The following is an 18,672-nucleotide window of genomic DNA, read 5'->3' as shown; positions in this document are numbered from 1 at the left end:
TAACGTCTACTACAGAGCTGATTGTATGGTGATCGGTTACTTGGGGAAAGAAAAGCACTGACTGCAGTGACGGCTACGCCAATAAACAGTATATTGAATATAAAACAGAAAGAGAAAATAACAACACAGCTAAAAACGCAGCGACAAATTTCGGCAAAAGTTAAATGCTTGTGTCATGAGCACGAGGCTGCTAGTGTCTGCAACATACGTGGCCATCCACCGTGCATAAGATACTTTACTGACATTGGCGGGCGAAGGAGCCACCGACTCTTCCTCTGCCCAGTGCCACCACAAGATTAGAGCCGCCCCTGATTGTACTGCTGCAATAAATTATTTCATCGAAGTGAAACATGTTTAATAACGTGCTTTAACTCCTATCATCATGAAAATTACATCACGTATACATCTCAGTATTTTAGTTATTCAGAGAGCTGTAATATCACGAATGTAATGGACTCTGTGTCCAGTTGGAGGAAGAGAGCCGGTTTAAGAAACAAGTAGTGATTCACACACATAGAGCACATACGAGTAGAAGATCAAATACAAAACAAAGCATTTAACGTGCTATTTTAATTACGATGTGATTTTAGAAACTGGTTAATTAAACAATTTTAAGATGAATTTTATGATGTTCTACTTTAATGACAAAATAAACTACGTGATTAAAGTGGAAATGTCGAGATTGATGTGGACATTTCGTGCTTTTTCCCCACCATGTGCCTTTTTTCTCTGTACCCTAATAAGCTTTCATATGACACTCAGACAGTGGGCTTACAACTCTTCTTTTCACGGCGACTTTGATATGTGACTTCTTTTTTATTTCCGGCACTGCGCGATTTTGTGAATGTGAGCTTTCAAGTTTCTCCAACACGCTATGTCACTAGATCAACTTCATTTTGTTGATTATACCACGGTTTATTTGAACAAATAGTATGTTTTTCATTTGCCTCCACTTGGTATTCGCTGAAATTCTTATGTTTCCCCCCGTGCTTTTCCCATTGTCTTTTCACAGAAGGCTGCGCTTAAGGGCGATTTATATTGATTTGCATATTCAAATAGGCGTAATTCTGGGAGGATTTGGGGCGTTACATAATGCGCGTGCATGAGCGTTAGTTTTCACGCTGATTGGGACTTATGTAGCGGAAGAACGTGGAAGTTGGAGTACGCACAGATTCCTGCATCTGGATTTTTCTGTGCGTAAACACATTTCGGCTTTTGTGCTTACGCCATGTTATAGTGCGAGTTCTACGCACGGCGTTATACATGAGGCCCCAGATCTTTTGAAGTAATCACTTCACGATTATTTGTAACTCTCCTCAGACTGATGGAGCTGTATTGTCGAAATCTGACTGTGAGAGTATCAACCAAAGACCCTCACAGAGATAGCTGGTTGACATTCAGCTAGGAGTCATCAGCCAGCCCAGGATGTGGGAATAAAACTGGAGTTCACAAAGGACGAGGAGAAAAGGTGCAAACTCTGAATGCTGGCAAAGATTCCACTTCACGTTTGCATAGCCTCAAGTGACATTTGAGTTTATGGTCTTTTCTCATCATGCATGCTATGCACGAAAATGGATTATCAACGTAATCCATGGCAACAGCTTCACAGTCACAGCCTTTTTTTCAAGGAAAATTAAATAGAAATATCAACATCTGATAGCCAGCCATGACCCATGACATGATGTTGTTTGGTTACTCTTAGAAACGAAGATTTGAATTTGAAAATCTAAGAAAACAGCTAAATGACTGCTCTCCAGTGATTCACTGTTTCAGATAAAAACATAATGTTTCACATCAAATGTGTTGGCTTTACAATCAAGACTTTGTCATCAATTTCTGTAACAACATCATCACCCTTTATACTCGTGTTTAGACAAATTACTTTGCTGAAAGGCTTATGAATGGTAACCACAAGGGAATCAAAATGATTAGATTCCATAAATTTAGACTTCAAGATCTGGGCAGATGTCCGGGTAAACACAGTCAGTTTTGAGGCTTTTAATAAATTACTGCAGCTCTAGGCCAGGTTTTTGATACACACACATTGTGTACATTTATTTATATATATATATATATATATATATATATATATATATATATATATATATATATATATATATATTGTCACACACGCGCATGGGAGGCAGCTAAAGGGCTCGAGTGAAGGCAGTTCTGAGCCATGCCGGGATGTGGCAGAGCGCACTAACTCTCTTTCTCACTTCCCTGTAGACCTAACCCGGAGGTTCCACCTGTCTCTCTGGACGTCACTTCTGGGACCGAGCCAATGGAGACAGACCTTGCCAGCTCCGCCCCCTGATGTCACATCCGGGACTAAACCAATGAACAATGAACACGTGCCCGACCCTTATGACCTCACTTCCTGTCTCCCCCTTTAAAAGCCTTCCCTTTTCCCTTCTGTGTCAGTCTTGTTTTGGACTCTGTTGTAAGCACTTCAGTGCTGGTATTGAAAGAAAACGAAGTTGCAGCCAGGATACCAAATTACATGGGTGGCTGCCCCAAACCTTTTTCTGTCTTTGACTCGTTTTGTGACAGTGGCGTAGCCGGCAGGATGGAGAAGTCCCAGAAGAGAAGGGGACAGGACCTGCAAAACACCCAGGTGGGAGCGCATGGGGCCGAGTATTCAGGCGGGGAGGGTGCCCCGTGGTTCGGCGAGACCCGGTGCGGGCTCCGCTCCCAGCACGCAGAACTAGGCCGCCTAGAGAGGCCAGGGAGTGTGCGGGTGGGGCTCACCGAATTGGGCTGCCCTGGAGGGGGGAGACAAGAGGGACTCAGTATGCTCTCTTGGGGGAGAGTGCCTGCCCCCAGTGAAACCACAGCCCCTTTTACCACCTTGGGGTGCCCCAGACTGGCAGGTGAGTAAAATAACGAAGTGGAGGTTGGACCCTGAGAGGCCGACCAGTAAACAAGCCTGGTCCTTATGGGCAAAAGTATGGCAGTGGCTACGGCCCTTGGAAAACAAGCCCCACCAGGTCATTGAGCAGGTAGCGTGCTATCTGCTCCTGAAAGCACTTCCCAGGGCTTCACCCAGCCGGTCTGGGGCGTGCAGTTTAAGAACATGTCTGAGCTCATAGAGCTTCTGGAAACACAGAGGGCGGCCTCACACTCTGGGAGAGCGGAACCGTCCTTCTGCCAAACTCAGCCGGGGTATGTCCCAAGACCTAGCCCCTCCCTGTATAACCCGGAGCTTGCATCGGCGTCGGCGCGCTGGCACGCAAAACCGCTTGGAGGCGAGGAGGAATGCAGGTGGAGGGGAGGAGGGCTTGGTTTTGCTCTGACAAACCCGTTGGACGGTCCCGCATACAGACGTGGTGATCGTTAACGGGTTTAAAACTTCCGCTCTGCTCGATTCCGGCAGCAACATTTCCATTGTTGCCCGCCGCTTTGTGCTACGCGACAATGGCTAAAATTCAAGACCAGTATAACCTGTGTCCACGGGAACCCGCTGGTACAGCACCGCCGCTTGTGTCATTAGCTACGGAGGATCAGTCCAGAAAGTAACCGTGGCAATCCTTCCTGATCCTCCGCACCCGGTGATACTAGGGCGGGACTGGTCTGACATTAAAAGCGGCGAGACACATACCACTCCCGGGTTAAGTTGGGCCTCGTTATGGACGGGAGATGAACCGTCTCCAGCTGCCTCCACGCCGTGTAATCAGCCGGCAGAGAGGTGAAGCAGCCGTCCTGGCTGGCGTGGCAACTCCGGGCCGTCGCAGGCTGACACGTCATCCACCAACGCCGGGCGGAGCGGGAGGAAACCACGCCCATTGAGGTCGGCGCTGACCCTCTCTCCGTGTTGCGGTTTCAATTTAAAAGACGCCGGCTTCTTTCAAAAGGGAGCAATGGAATGACGACTCCCTGAAGTTTGTAAAAAATGCAGTGGTCCTTGTCAATGGCCAGCGCACTAGTCAGTCGATGCCACAGGGCCCCTACTTTGTGTTAGATAATGACCTCCTTTACCGTGTAGCAATGCATGACGGGCAGGAGACGAGGCTGCTGCTAGTGCCGCGTACCTTCCGGCGGCAGGTCTGCGAGCTAGCACACGCCCACCTCCTAGGTGGCCACCTGGGCACCGAAAAAACTCTGGAGCGGATCAAGCTCCGGTTTTACTGGCCAGGAATTAATGAGGAGGTTCGCCGCTTTGCGCTTCCTGCCCGGAGTGTCAACTGCGACAGATTCCTAGGAGGGACCGTGCTCCTCTTGTTCCTATTCCCTTGATTGGCGTTCCCTTCCACAGAATCGGGTCGACCTGGTGGGACCTCTAGAGCCCTCAGCCCGAGGACACAAGTACATTTTAGTCCTCGTGGATTATGCTACACGATCCCCCGAAGCTGTTCCGTTGCGCTCAGCTACCTCTAAAGCCATCGCACGGAATTACTAAGGGTATTCGCGCGCGTGGGGATCCCCAAAGAAGTCTTGACAGACCAGGGGACCCCTTCACCTCGGAGACGTTCAAGGAGACTGCCAGATTACTGAAAATAAAGCATTTAAAACCTCGTGTATCATCCTCAAACCGACGGATTAGTAGAGAGGTTTAATCAGACTCTCAAGCAAATGCTACGTAAGGTGGTCAGCGAGGATGGAAGGAACTGGGATCAGCTCCTCCCCTCGTCCTTTTGCCTATCGGAAGTCCCACAAGCCTCCACGGGGTTCTCCCCTTTGAACTACTGTATGGGCGACAACCTCGGGCATATTGGATATTTTGAAAGAAGGCTGGGAAGAAGAGGCTCTTCCCACCACTAACATACTGGAGTATATCGCGCAGTTACGCGATAGATTTGGAAAGATTCGGCCTGTCCTTAAAAGTCACATGGAGGAGGCTCAAGCAGCACAGGTTCGCTACTACAACCGCGCACGTCTCTTGGGAGTTCCACCCGGAGATCGGGTCATGGTCCTAGTGCCTACCTCCCACTCTAAGTTGCTTGCCCACTGGCAGGGCCCCTCTGAAGTTAAGGAGAGGAAGGGCCTGGTCGACTATTTGGTGAGTCAACCCAATCGCCGGCCAAAGGAGCGGTATATCATGTGAACCTGCTGAAACCGTGGAAGGACAGGGACCCTGATCCCTCCTCCGCCAGCCCGCTCACTCTTCGCTCACACACACGACCTTAACTTTGGCGCAGACTTGAGACCCAGGCAACGGCAGGAGCTGGAAACAGTTATCCGGACCGTTCGAGAGGTAGTCAGTGAACACCCCGGAAGGACCTCTCTGATTGAGCACAACATTGTGACAGAGCCCGGGGTTGTTGTCCGAGAACGCCTGCACGTCTTCCCGAGGCAAAAAGGCTGAAGTGGAACTGAGATCAAGCGCATGCTGGAACTAGGTGTAATTGAGGAGAGTTATAGTCCCTGGTCCAGCCCCATTGTGCTCGTCGGTAAGCCTGGCGGAGTTGGAGGTTCTGCAATGACTTCCGTCGGCTTAACCAAGTCTCCCAATTTGATGCCTATCCAATGCCACGCTGGGGGACCTCCTCGAGAGGCTTGGACAGGCTCAATACCTGACCACACTTGACATGACAAAGGGTACTGGCAGGTTCCTTTAACGGACTCCGAAGGAAAAACCCGCGTTTAGTACCCCTAGCGGACACTGGCAGTATCGTGTCCTTCCATTTGGGTTACACGGGGCTCCAGCAACCTTTCAGCGTCTGGTGGACAAAGTGCTTCGGCCTCATAACTCATACAGTGCTGCCTACCTAGATGGCGTGGTCATCTATTCCAGCACATGGAAGGAACACCTACAGCATGTCCAAGCGGTATTACGGACACTTGGTGAGGCCGGGCTCCGGATTAATCCCAAGAAATGTTTCTTTGGATTAAGCGAGGCCAAATATTTAGGCTACCTGGTGGGTCGGGTACCGTAAGGCCACAGTGCTCCAAAATTGATGCCATTCTGAAATGGCCCGTCCATGAACCAAGCGGCAGGTCCAAGCCTTTCGGGTTAGCGGGTACTACCGCCGGTTTGTACCCGGTTTTGGAGAAAGCGCGCCTTGACTGATTTAACAAAGAAGAGGGCCCGAACATTGTGGTATGGACTGCAAAACAGACGCTGCATTTGGTGACTTGAAGAAGGCCCTTACGTCCGCACCTATTTTGATGGCACCTAACTTTTCTTTGCCTTTCATCCTCCAGGCGGACGCCGGACACAGGCCTGGGAGCCGTGCTGAGCCAAAGTGTCGATGGTGTCAACACCCGTCATGTTCCTGAGCGGAAACTGTTGGACCGGGAGACCAGGTATGCGGCGGTGGAGAGGGAGGCTCTGGCGATTAAATGGGCGATCACTCAGCTGAGGTACTACCTGTTGGGCGGAGTTCACCCTTGTCACGGACCATGCACCTCTACAGTGGATGGCCCTGCACAAGGAGTCGAATCCGCGGGTCACCCGGTGGTTTCTTGACCTGCAGCCGTACAAGTTTTCCGTTCATCGCCGGGTGCTCTCCATGCCAACGCCGATGCTCTCTCGGGTTTACGACCTCTCGGTTAAGGTCGCCCGACCCGGCGGGTCTGGGCTGAGGGGGCCTTGTCACACACGCCGCATGGGAGGCAGCTAAAGGGCTCGAGTGAAGGCAGTTCTGAGCCATGCCGGGATGTGGCAGAGCGCACTAACTCTCTTTCTCACTTCCCTGTAGACCTAACCCGGGAGGTTCCACCTGTCTCTCTGGACGTCACTTCTGGGACCGAGCCAATGGAGACAGACCTTGCCAGCTCCGGCCCCTGATGTCACATCCGGGACTAAACCAATGAACAATGAACACGTGCCCGACCCTTATGACCTCACTTCCTGTCTCCCCTTTAAAAGCCTTCCCTTTTCCCTTCTGTGTCAGTCTTGTTTTGGACTCTGTTGTAAGCACTTCAGTGCTGGTATTGAAAAGAAAACGAAGTTGCAGCCAGGATACCAAATTACATGGGTGGCTGCCCCAAACCTTTTCTGTCTTTGACTCGTTTTGTGACAATATATATATATATATATATATATATATATATATATATATATTTATCTGTCTATCTCTCTCACTCTCAGATTGTGCTGGTTACTTTTTACAGGGAACCCACTGGTTTCCTCAAGTCTTATCGAGTGATGGTCGGGACTTTACAAAGTATGAGGGCAGTTCTGAGGAGGGTACTTGGGTGAAACTTGCTTTACCTGGCAGTATATCAATATATTTCTGGAGGGCTAGCTCAGCAGTCACAGGTTGTCCAACTATGTCCAGAATCACAAGATCTTTTGCATTCCACATGCATGATATCTCAATGTCAGTATTTGTATTTTTCAACCTCTTTCATTTTAGCTCTTTTATGACATGCAAAGTGTTGAGGATTATTGTGAACACCAGGATGTTCAGCAGCCAGCTGACAAAAATGATTTCATGGGAAAACCCAGAAATGCAGATATAATCCCAAAAGGGGTCGAAACTGAGTGATCAAAAGTACCAAAGCGTGAGATGAAATCAAAGTTGAAAACTTGCAAAGGAGCAACATGTAGTGTGATCACCTCCATATTTATACTGTAGTACATGATCATAATGACGAGTCCCAGTCATGGCAAAGGGGTTGGGGGGGGCAATGGGGGGCTGCAAATGGACCACCAGCGACCTGTACCAGCCACAGAACTCATGGAATTAATAAATTACATACTTTACATAATAAATATGTGATAAACAAGTCTAACAGAAATTACATAGAAACATGAAAAATAATTTCAAAATTAACAAAAATTCTAATTAAACAACAAATAAGTATAAGTGGCAAGAAACCCTGGCTGTAATGCAGTTGTCACGTGACCTTCAAAACAGCATCATGGAAATAAAGAAATCTAAAGTGTTAATGAAAATTAACTTTTAAATTACAAAGCAAAATGTCAAAATGATAACAGGAATGAAATACTCAAGACTAAAAAAACACAAAACAGACCAAATACACATATAAACAAATGTCAGTGCAACAAGTACAAATCAGTTCCAGTTTATGTCATGTGAACACAGCAATGTACTTTTTACTTGCATGTCTCCCAGAGTGGAGCATCTACCTGGAAGTCACTTTAATAACAGGATATATGTCTGGGTGTCTGACTGTTTACTATATATCTATCATTCTAACAGAGGGCACATCACAAATATATGTACTGATAAAATGCATTGCATTTCTCATTCCAACAGATGATGCATCGTAAACATTAACACCACTTTTCTTAATTCCATACTAATGGCATATAACAGAGACATATGCATTGCATTTCTCATTCTAACAGATGGCACATCACAAACATTTTTGTATTAATGTGTTTTATTACTACAAATGTTTGTGATGCACCATCTGTTGGAGTGAGAAATGCAATTACTACATGAATTACAAAATAAATTTCGATAGATGGTGCACTGTAAACATTAACGCTGAGGTCTATGTTGAATACTTAGATTACACCACATCTTAGACAGGTAGCACAGCTTATTTGTACAAAATGTCTATTTAATGTAAAGTTGACGGACTCATTCACTCATTTACTTACTCATCAACAAAAACAATTTTTCCAATTAACTTAAAAAGCTGAAATAGGGCACTAGGTACCCATTAAGAAAGGTCATTTCAATATATGAATATTTAGGTGTAACCCACCACTAAATACCCCAAAATCTCAAAAACACTTTGATTTGATTGAAATTTGGTGACGTTATAGAAAAAACAAAATTAGCTGACCTGTGTTTTTTCATTTTTCCAAATTTGTCAGAAATAATGTTGCAGTAAGTGGGATGTTCTTAGGCAACGCGTCAGCTGACAGGTCATCGCACACAGAAAAGGGTCTTCAATTCATGTAAATGAAACGCTTTCAGCAGAACAGCACTACTGACCAAGCTCTAGCTATAATCACAATGAGGAATGGGGTTGGCAGCAACTGAAGAAGGGCAGTTGTCCTGCGCAAGAAAAAGAGACGGAGTGGCAAGCTGCATGGAAAATGAGATGTGAAGTGGATGAATGAAAGTTAAGCGAAGATCAAAGAAGACGTGGTTAGCAAGTGGGCCCCTGGGGTACACACAGGACTCCTTAGTCTGTCAGCTTCTTCTTACTCCTAATTATGCAGTAAAATGTATTCAAATTCAAGTTGGATTAGATTGTCGAGCACGCTTATATACATATACTTAACAACGGGGCTTGGAGGTGATAAAATACATGCAATATTGCAAAGAACTGGAGCGTCCCCTTTGAGGTCAGACCACGATGTACTCACAAAGCACCTACAGGCAAATGCAGGTACGGCATAGCAGCTCACTTCAAGCCAATGAACAACACAAGCCAGGAGCGATGGCGCACCTTAGTCAGTTTAAACTAAGTGACAGTGAAGTGAAGAAGACCCCACAGACAGAACATAGAGGAGGTGGACATTGTACAGGTACATAGCTGACATTATTATTTCTTTACACCTGATCTTTTCTGTACAGTGCTTATATGATTCAGTTTTTCTATCAGTTATGTAAATGTGCAGCCTGTGAATGTCAGTACTGCATGTATGTAATAAATTCAGTGCATACTGCTTTGGATCTAAAGCCTCCAAATCTTTGTAATGGTAAAAGATTACAGATCAAAACCTTCCATTCAAATATGATCAAAGCTGTCATTTTTATTGTAAGTGCTACATAATGACATTACATTTATACCTCAAATCCACATCATTCAACTTATTACCTGTTTGAACTCAAAAGAACTTCCTGTAAAATGATGCTTTCCAGTGACCATCAACCAAAGCCACATCACTAGAAAAAGAAGGAATGTTTTACTCAGGGGCAATTGTACGTAGCATATTCAAGAGCAAGGAGCTTCAGTGAAGTAGTAATAAGTTCGTTACACTGTACTTTTTAAACACCCAATTAACTGATGGCACTGTAACTGATTACCACAGTTTCCAGGGCAAAGCCAAGTAACATAGCTACTTCTATTGAATATTTCCCAGCACCAATCTCATCATCATGGAAGTGAGTGCTGCTGGTTTTGTGATCATTGAGAAAGTCCACTTGAAACATCTATATCTGGACTTGATGCCTACATGTATGTTGTCAGGAACAGGTCGGACATGCGTTCAAGAGTTGGGGTACCGATCTGGCTATCCCCCTTTTAATTTTAGAAGTAAATGTAAAAGATTAACAAAAATAACAGCCATAGGTGTTACGTTTAAGTCTCAAATGAACTCTGGCTTGCAGAGTTCCGTCTTTTTTCAAGTTGCCATCCTTAAATTAATGGCCGCTTCTTCCAATTAGCAGAGTGAATAAATAAGAATTGTCCAAGAAGTAGAGGGGCTTGAGACACCTACATGGGGGTAGGGTCTAAGATTCTCTAGCGCTGGCTATTTGGATCTGTAAGCAAATACCCAATAAACATGCAAGTGTGGAAAGTAACACCTAAGCCTTTACGTCTTTCCTATTTACCCCATGTTTAGCTCATCCCTCGCTTCTCTACCTGTCAAGACATTGGCAATAGCTTCCTCTTAACTCCAAGCCCCCCCTGGAAAGGCCTTCTGCGCCCAGACCAGGAAGCTCTTCCAGGTAAGCCTTTACAAGCACTTATGGGTCACCCGGCCAGCACTCCAAAGTCTGCAGATCCCCCTGAGGTGCTCCCCCTAGCGGCACTAGATTTCCCTGTGGTCTTCCGCACCACAGAATATGATTGAGGATGGCTGGACTACTTGTTTTCCCCATTACTCCTATGAATCTAACCCCCCATTGTTCTCTAGTGGCCTGGGGGACATTATAAAAAGTAAGAAATCTGTTGTTACCTGTTGTTACCTGTCCCACTTTCACATCATGTAATACGTTACTAAACATGTGAAGGGAAAGAGAACATTTATGGAGGCAAAGAAAAAAAAACCCTAAATTGCTCTTCAAATGAACACACATGCTGTAGGTTACTTGCTGAAGCTCTTACTGTGGTGTTCAGAATGTTGCGTACCTTCTGTTCATCTTACAGCCCCTTGCTAAACTCCTCATGTCATTGTTTAATGTCAACTTCCAAACTGTTATGTGCAAGGATGGATTGGCCTCTGCAGGTGCCAACTGCTGTTGCCTGCCACCTTGTCTGTTATGTCAGCTCTGTTTTCCTGTACACTTGGCTTTTATAGCTGCCCACTCTGCTTTTCTCCTGGGTTTATTTGCTAACTTATTTTTAATCCATCCAGTTTATGATTGTGAGGGTGGTCCCATCTTAGTAACACTAAGTGCTTTGCTGGAAATGTCTCTGAATGGCACAACAGTACAACAGTCCATCACAAGACACACTTATTGCGCCAAACTCATGCCAGGCCAGTTTAGAGTTAACAGTTAACTGGAGTGTCGTTGGCATGTAGAAGGAAAACTGAATCGTTTGAAAGAAAAACCCATCCAGACACAGGAAGAAGGTCTATACAAGGAGTGATCATGGCAGGATGTGAACCTACAACTCTGAAGACACAAATAGTCCTTGCTCCCCATCATATTCTACTTTGACTTTGTCTTCTTTCTCACTCTCTCTCTGTTGTTTTTCTTTTTAACCCAAAAGATATAAACATGTTTGGTACCTAAGGTACTGTTTTATCTTGGTATAGTAATATATATATCGCTCTACTTTCCCCTATTGTATTATTAATATGTAGCCTTAGAATGCCTAAACTCACAGACTTACCACTGTTTATAAGATATTATTTTATATAACTTATCCCCACCTTCCCTTCTATATCTATAACCTCAGACAATTAGATGTAGTAAAAAGACAAGCAGGAGTTAAGTTACACATAAAATAATGTATTATTGATAATATTCATAAATAATAACAAAATGCAAAGTACATTTGAATATTGGCAACCATACAACCTGATAAAATGGTGGTGTGTAATTCAGGTGGCACACAGACTTGTAGTTACTTAATGTCTCTAGTTAAGGCATCATTGGTGCTCAACTTTCAGCCACATGTCTGTTCAAAATGTCTGCTGAACTGTGCTCTTGATTGTGTTGTCTTTAGTTCAATGGTGTGATGGTCTTCTTCAGTTGTTAGCAAGAGAAAGATACTTCTACATCATCACAGGTTAGCAAGAGAGATGCTTCTTCATCATATGTTGGTTAGAGAGAGAGAATGTGGTTGAGCAAGAAATTTATAGGTTTTCTGTCCAAACCCTACAGCCAATAAGCTAACCTGACTTTATTTGGGGGATGAGAGAAAGACTTTAGCAAAGAAACACTCGCCAAACTGGTTTAAGACACATCCCCCAAATCCTGTCGTAAAATTACAAAGAAAAGTCGTAAACGGGGGGTTGGGCAAACACGAATGCCTCTCACCAAAGTAACACTAAATTACATTGCCTAAATTACAAATATTAAGACATACAAAACATTTATCAAGTTATATGCAAAATCTTACATCACATCAGGTACCAACAAGCAGTAGTTATGTAAATAGCAGGTTTATAGCCCCTTTGGATGATATGCTGGACAGTTTGAGTCTGGAGCACAACTTCAAATGCTATGCTGAGTTAGAGCCTTATCTGATGGGCACGTTCTCCTGATATAGATGACCTTCTAGGATCCTGGCAGAATACCAGTGTCAAAAAACTGAATCCAGCTCTCTAATGTCAAATCTTTTCTTCTGTATCCTCAGTGGATTTAGAAATTATTTAGACCCCTTTACTTTCTGCACATTTTAGATTTAATTTTATATATAGACGTTTGCCATTTTTCCCATCAATGTACTCTCAGTAACCCGTATGTTTTCAGAAATGATCAAGGATCTTTTATTGTCATTCCAACATCCATGTGCAGAAATGAAATTTGATACCCAGGTCCCTGGGATTAAACAGTTCCCATGATAACCCAATACAAAAAGACAAAAAAAAAAAACTACATAATAAAAACTAGACCCTTAACCCCATAGACTTAGGTAAATAGAATGAAATAGAATTAATTCATTAAAACTGTATAGAAAAGCCAAGCAAAATGACACCTTTTATTGGCTAACTAAAAAGATTACAATATGCAAGCTTTCGAGGCAACTCAGGCCCCTTCTTCAGACAAGATGTAATACAGAAACTGAAGTTCCCTGTGTTTATATACACACACTAGGACAAGAAACAACATTGGTAAATCTTTAAATGAAGAATCTTAAATGTAAAAAAATAATAGGTTCATTCAGGCTAAGATTAATTTAACAAGAGAGAGAAGAACAATGTATGGTCAAGATCTTTGGATAAGATAACTGTCCAACAAAGTCCTTTGAAGTTTGTGATGAGTTTTTCAAAACAATATGGGTTTTCTCTACATTTATAATGGCTAACACAGTACAACACCCTAGTACTAAATACAGTATGATACCTATGGCTAAAATAAATATTATTGCAGTATGTCCTGCAATTAGCAGCAAGTAAAAAGGTATTAACAATAGTTTAGCACATGAGACAAGTGAAACAAAATGTAAAGTGTAGTAGAAATCACACAGAGTGTTCAGTTAGATTTAGTGACGTTGTATTCATTAGTCTAATAGCTTCCAAGAAGAAGCTGTTTCTCCACCTGGAAGTGTCAGGCCATGAGCTATGCAATCTCTTGCCCGATGGGAGGGCAGTAAACAGTCCATGTGCAGGATGAGTGACATCTTCCATAATGGAGGAGGCTTTACTTTTGCACCTACTGGTGAAAATGTCCTTGAAACTGGGTAGGCTGCTACCAATGATCCGCTGTGAAGACTTAACCACATGCTGCAGTGCTCTCCTATCTCCAGCCGAGCAACAGCCATACCACACCATAATATAGGAGGTGAGGATGCTCTCTACCACACACTTGTAAAATTAGGTCAGATAAGAGGGGCATAGACTAGCCTGCTTCAGCCTCCTCAAGAAGTAGAGGTGTTGGTGGGCTTTCTTTATGTATTGTAGCTCCAAGAGAGGCCTTTTGTAATATGCACACCCAGGTATTTGAAGCAGCAGAAAATTTCAACTTCTTCTCTATTGATGACTTCCACTCCACCAAAAGTCAACAATCATTTTCTTAGTTTTCTTGACATTGATGCCAAGGTTGTTTTCCTTATTTTGCAAATTTATTAAAAATCTAAAAACTAATACCTGTAATTTTTCAGCCCATTTGCTGTAGCTATAAATTGTGCTCAGCTGTCTCCTGTTTGTTTTAATTCTCCTTGATTGAAGATCCACAATTTACATAGCATGTCAGGACAAACACCGATTTTCTGTAGACCTACATAATCAAATTCTAGTGAGGTGTAGATCAGGGCAAGAGGATAAAACCATTTCTAAAACTTTGAATGGGTCTAGTAGACAGAGGCCTCTTCCTAGAGTTGGTGGTCCAGCCAAACTACATAACTGGGCAAAAAGGACCTTTGTCAGGGAGGTGTCTAAGAATCGAATGATCACTCTAACAGAGCTTCAGAAATCGTCTGCTGAGACAGAAGAACCTCTTGGAAGGACACCTGACTTGAGCATTCCTAGTTTTCATACTCTTTCTCAGTACGTTTAGCAGCTCTTCTTTTCTTCACCCTAGCAGCCTACTTCTCTTCTTTCGTTGGCATCTTTTTGCGTTGTTTGTGTTTCAATTAATTAGTACATTTTCTTCAATTTTTCACTTAAGCTGGCACTTAAGTCATCAATCTGCCTCAAGAATGATTTAAGATATGTAGAGGTTGGGGAAGTGATGGTGAATGTGGTAGGGATAAGAATGGCGCCCGTATGCATGCACCGCACGGCCGCCCTGCTGCCCACTGCCGAGAGTTGATTCTACAATAAAATAAAATAAAAATAAAAAGAGGAATAGCTTTGGAGGTCAATCATCACCCCAAAAGCGGATGTCACATAGTATTTGTGTACCGAATTTCTGGTTAGTAGGTCAAACGGTTTGCGAGCTACAGGAGATTTAAAATCCTGGACAGACAAACGAACAGCCATGGTAGCATATTGTATATAAATATGCATTATGTTCACTTTTGAACAAAACTCGATCATGTTTAATTTATTGAATCTTGTGGGATGTACAATATGCTAATTTCAGTCATTCAGTCATAAATAGATTTATTTAGTCCTCACTGGAAATTAATACGCACCAAGCGGATCCATCGTCAGCAGAGGTTGGATAACTTGGCGGTAAAGTCATGTGACTTTAAAGGAAGCGACAGGTTGTGGTTTTGAGTTATTGTCGCCGGTTAAGAGCAAAAGGTTAGTGAAATAAAAGTTAAAAAAGGAAAAAAAAAACCACACTTGAGAAATATTCAGATATTCTTTTAAAACACCTAATCATACAGACTAGCGATACTTTGTTGTGCGTTTTTCCTTGTACTGTATTATCTTTGAATGTTTTATCAAACTATGCTCACTAACTACGGTCACAAGTCAGTAAATGTACTATTAAGCTGTCTAGATTTACTCACTTAGTACGAGTACGTTTACGTACTTAAAAAAACTAAAGTTCTGACTTTCATTACAGGTAAACAACTTTTAGCATTGCTGTTCATTAGTATTATCATAACATTGCTCAACCAGATAAATACTATTAATACAAACAAATAAATACTACACCTGAGTATAATACAATGCAGTTGGCAAATTTGCTCGTTTGAAAATTTAAATATATATGTATTTTTTTTTTTGAAAGAACCAAGCAGAACCAAGCAGCAATTTTTTCACTTTATATTTTACTAATATTTAACATTTGTTCTATAATATATACAGTTACATAAATATAAATAAAAACGTATTTTATAATAGATTACTCTATCCAAGGTGCATTTTGTGTTCATATTTAGTTATACATTGGTCATGAGATTATGGCCCAGCCAAAGAGGCCGTGCTCTTGTACAACTGTTACACATTTCAGGTTTTGATTACTAATCTTTTGTATTTTTGCTGGTTTGTATTGTTTTTACCAAATGAAACTTGTTTTGCTATAAGCAAACCTGTTTATTTCTTATTAATAACTTTGAACATGAACTATAAAATGATACTGGAACAAGTATAATTCACAACCTAAAAGGTTATAGCTAAGTAACTCAGTGAGGTGCGTTTTTTAAAAAGTTTATAAAACAATTGTTAAAATATTATGCTTTATTGACATGTTCATTTAACATAACATAATTAATTTAACAGAGAATGAAAAAGTTTCATTCATTTTACGTAAAAATATTATGTTGTTTCAGGATATATTAATTTAGTGCATTAAGCATAGTTAAATTATTTTTGATAAAAACAATTTTATTATGTGCAATTGATGTACATATTTTTTTTATCTTAATCTGATATGCCATTTTTTCAGTGAATGTGGGGTACGGAAATGCACAAGGGGGTCTGCCTTTCAGAGTGATGCTCTGCGTTTTACATGTATGCACATTCAGGGGTCTTTACTGGTCATCTGACATACTTTGAGTAGTCTCATTCCAAAGTTTCTTTAATGCGGTGCTATCGATGGAGAACACACCAACTGCAAAGCTGAAGTCGGACGTGGGCCACACCAGGTAGCTTGCTTGTCTGTACGCTTTGCTCTCTCCCTCATCTGGAAACTCTCTAATGCTGCCTCTCTTTTCATATAACAGGTGCTGAAGGGAGAACGCAAAGTGACAGTAAAGATTTGGATTACCCAGTGCGTGTTGCTTTAAGCCTATAAAGAGATAGAAAAGTTGAATAACAGCTCCTTGTAATGAAGAGACCACTGCTCTTTGTAGGTTAGTAGGTCGCTGAGCACGTCTTTCAATCTCCCGCAAATTTTTTTTCTTGAAATTGAGGTGAAAATTATTAGAACTGTTGTTAAAAAACAGCCAGTGTCCTCCCTGCTCCTCCACCTCATTCTCTTGTTCTCAATAGATATAATTTCTGTTCTTCCACTTTTATTTATTTATTTTATTCTTGAAAGAACAAAACTGAGCTGCAATTCCGAGCTATTCATGCTACATAATAGAAAGTCACAGTTTTCTCCATTATTGCCTTAAACAAATGCACTCGCTCACACCATGTGGCTCGCTTTTTGAAAAGCTGGGGCCACTTGTCTGGGGTCTGGGCAGCAAGGCCTTCTGCACTGATGACCGAGGAAGTGGGCATCAACTGCTGTCCTAAACTGGAAATGTTTTTATCTCCAGTCGATTAAATGTCTTACCTTTGATACTTTCTGTTGTTTTGCTAGATGTTTCTTAGCAAGCTGCAACCCTGAGAAGATGTTCCTAGGCAAACCAGACCCAAAACGGCCAAGGAAACCAAAAATACATAAAAGAAGGAGGTTTATTATTACAAAACTCAGCACAGGAAACAAAGAAAGGTATGTGGTTACTGAACACGGACGACAATTAGAGGAATACCACAAATTTGCTGCCTCTCTGGTCAAAACTACACAGATGTCAGGCTATCTGCCTGGGTAAGTGGTGTGCCCAATGCCTACCTTTTCATACCTCCAGTTTGCCCCTTTGACCCTCACTCTGCCTCCTTTCTTACGTCTCCTTGTCGAGGTCCACCCAACACCATTTCTGCTGACTCTACGTTCCCTGGAGCAGTGGCAAAGTTTGTACTTTCAATGACACTTCTGGTCCCTGAAGCACTTATAAAACCCCTGGGGTCATCTTCACTGAGCTCCCTTTAGTAGCCCCAGATATCCCTGTGAGACTGCTAATTGACTTTTACCAAAAGGGTCTGACAACAATGCAGTGGCCTTGATAGCAGCCCCTTCCCAGACACAAGTTGCAATGTTTATTGAGCACATGTCCTTCCATTATATTATCCTCCCTGGAATAATAATTTAAGGGACTCTTGTGACTATGGCCTCTTCAAGCAACCCTGCCAGGGCGGGTTAAGAGTAACCACCCCTCCAGGGCATCATCCAACACAGGCTCTGACCACTATTACCTTTACAAAGCAATACATGAGGCAAAGAACCCAAAAGCAGGAGATGTTCCCCTTTAATCTGAAGCTGACAGTCACTTTACTTTGCATACCTCCTCAGAAGAGCCACATTTACAGCATCATAGAGGACAAAGGCTGGCTGGGATGGAGGGTTCCTTGCCCAGCAGGGAAACCTTTGTAATGGGAGGATGGAAGGAGACTGCCTTCCAGGTCCACATGTTCCCCAAACACTCTAGGTAGTCACATCCTCCTGGTGGATCTCCCATCTACACACCCGCAGGGTTACATAGGAGTTGTAGTTCTGATGGGCAGCCCTGCTGGGTTCCTTGTGTGCCACCAGGGGAAGCTGTTGAGGAATGACTTCTCCGTTTTAAGGAGGTTCTGCCTGACCCTCATTTGCTTCCTGGGTGGGCGAGGTGTTGTGGTACAAGAACTACTCCCATATCTGGCATAGGTGAGTTGGAGTCGGGAGAGTAAAAGGACAACACTCGCCTGGGGAGGAATAGTAGAGGAAAGAAGTAAGGAAAGCATTGTGGTTGAGATTGTGAATTGTGGATTAGAGAAGAAGCCTGTTTAAAGTGTTCCTTTTAAAATAATCAGTGGTTGGACCCGGGACTTGTGTCTGTGTAGTTATGTCCGGGGTTTAGGGCTCTAATACACCCCTTACAGGCCACCATACAAGTTCAAGTCAGAATTATGCATGTATTGCTGAAACTGCATAGTTTTAAAGACCAGTCCAGTACAGCACCCGGTGGCCTGACGTGCTGGTGGAAAGGAACAATCGGTGTAGGTGTAGTAAAGCTCTTCTGGGCTGCTTGTCCCTTTGTGTT

Source organism: Polypterus senegalus, chromosome 10, assembly GCF_016835505.1.
Source record: "Polypterus senegalus isolate Bchr_013 chromosome 10, ASM1683550v1, whole genome shotgun sequence".
In the NCBI taxonomy this organism is placed as follows: domain Eukaryota; kingdom Metazoa; phylum Chordata; class Cladistia; order Polypteriformes; family Polypteridae; genus Polypterus; species Polypterus senegalus.
Note: the sequence above shows the minus strand (reverse complement) of the source record.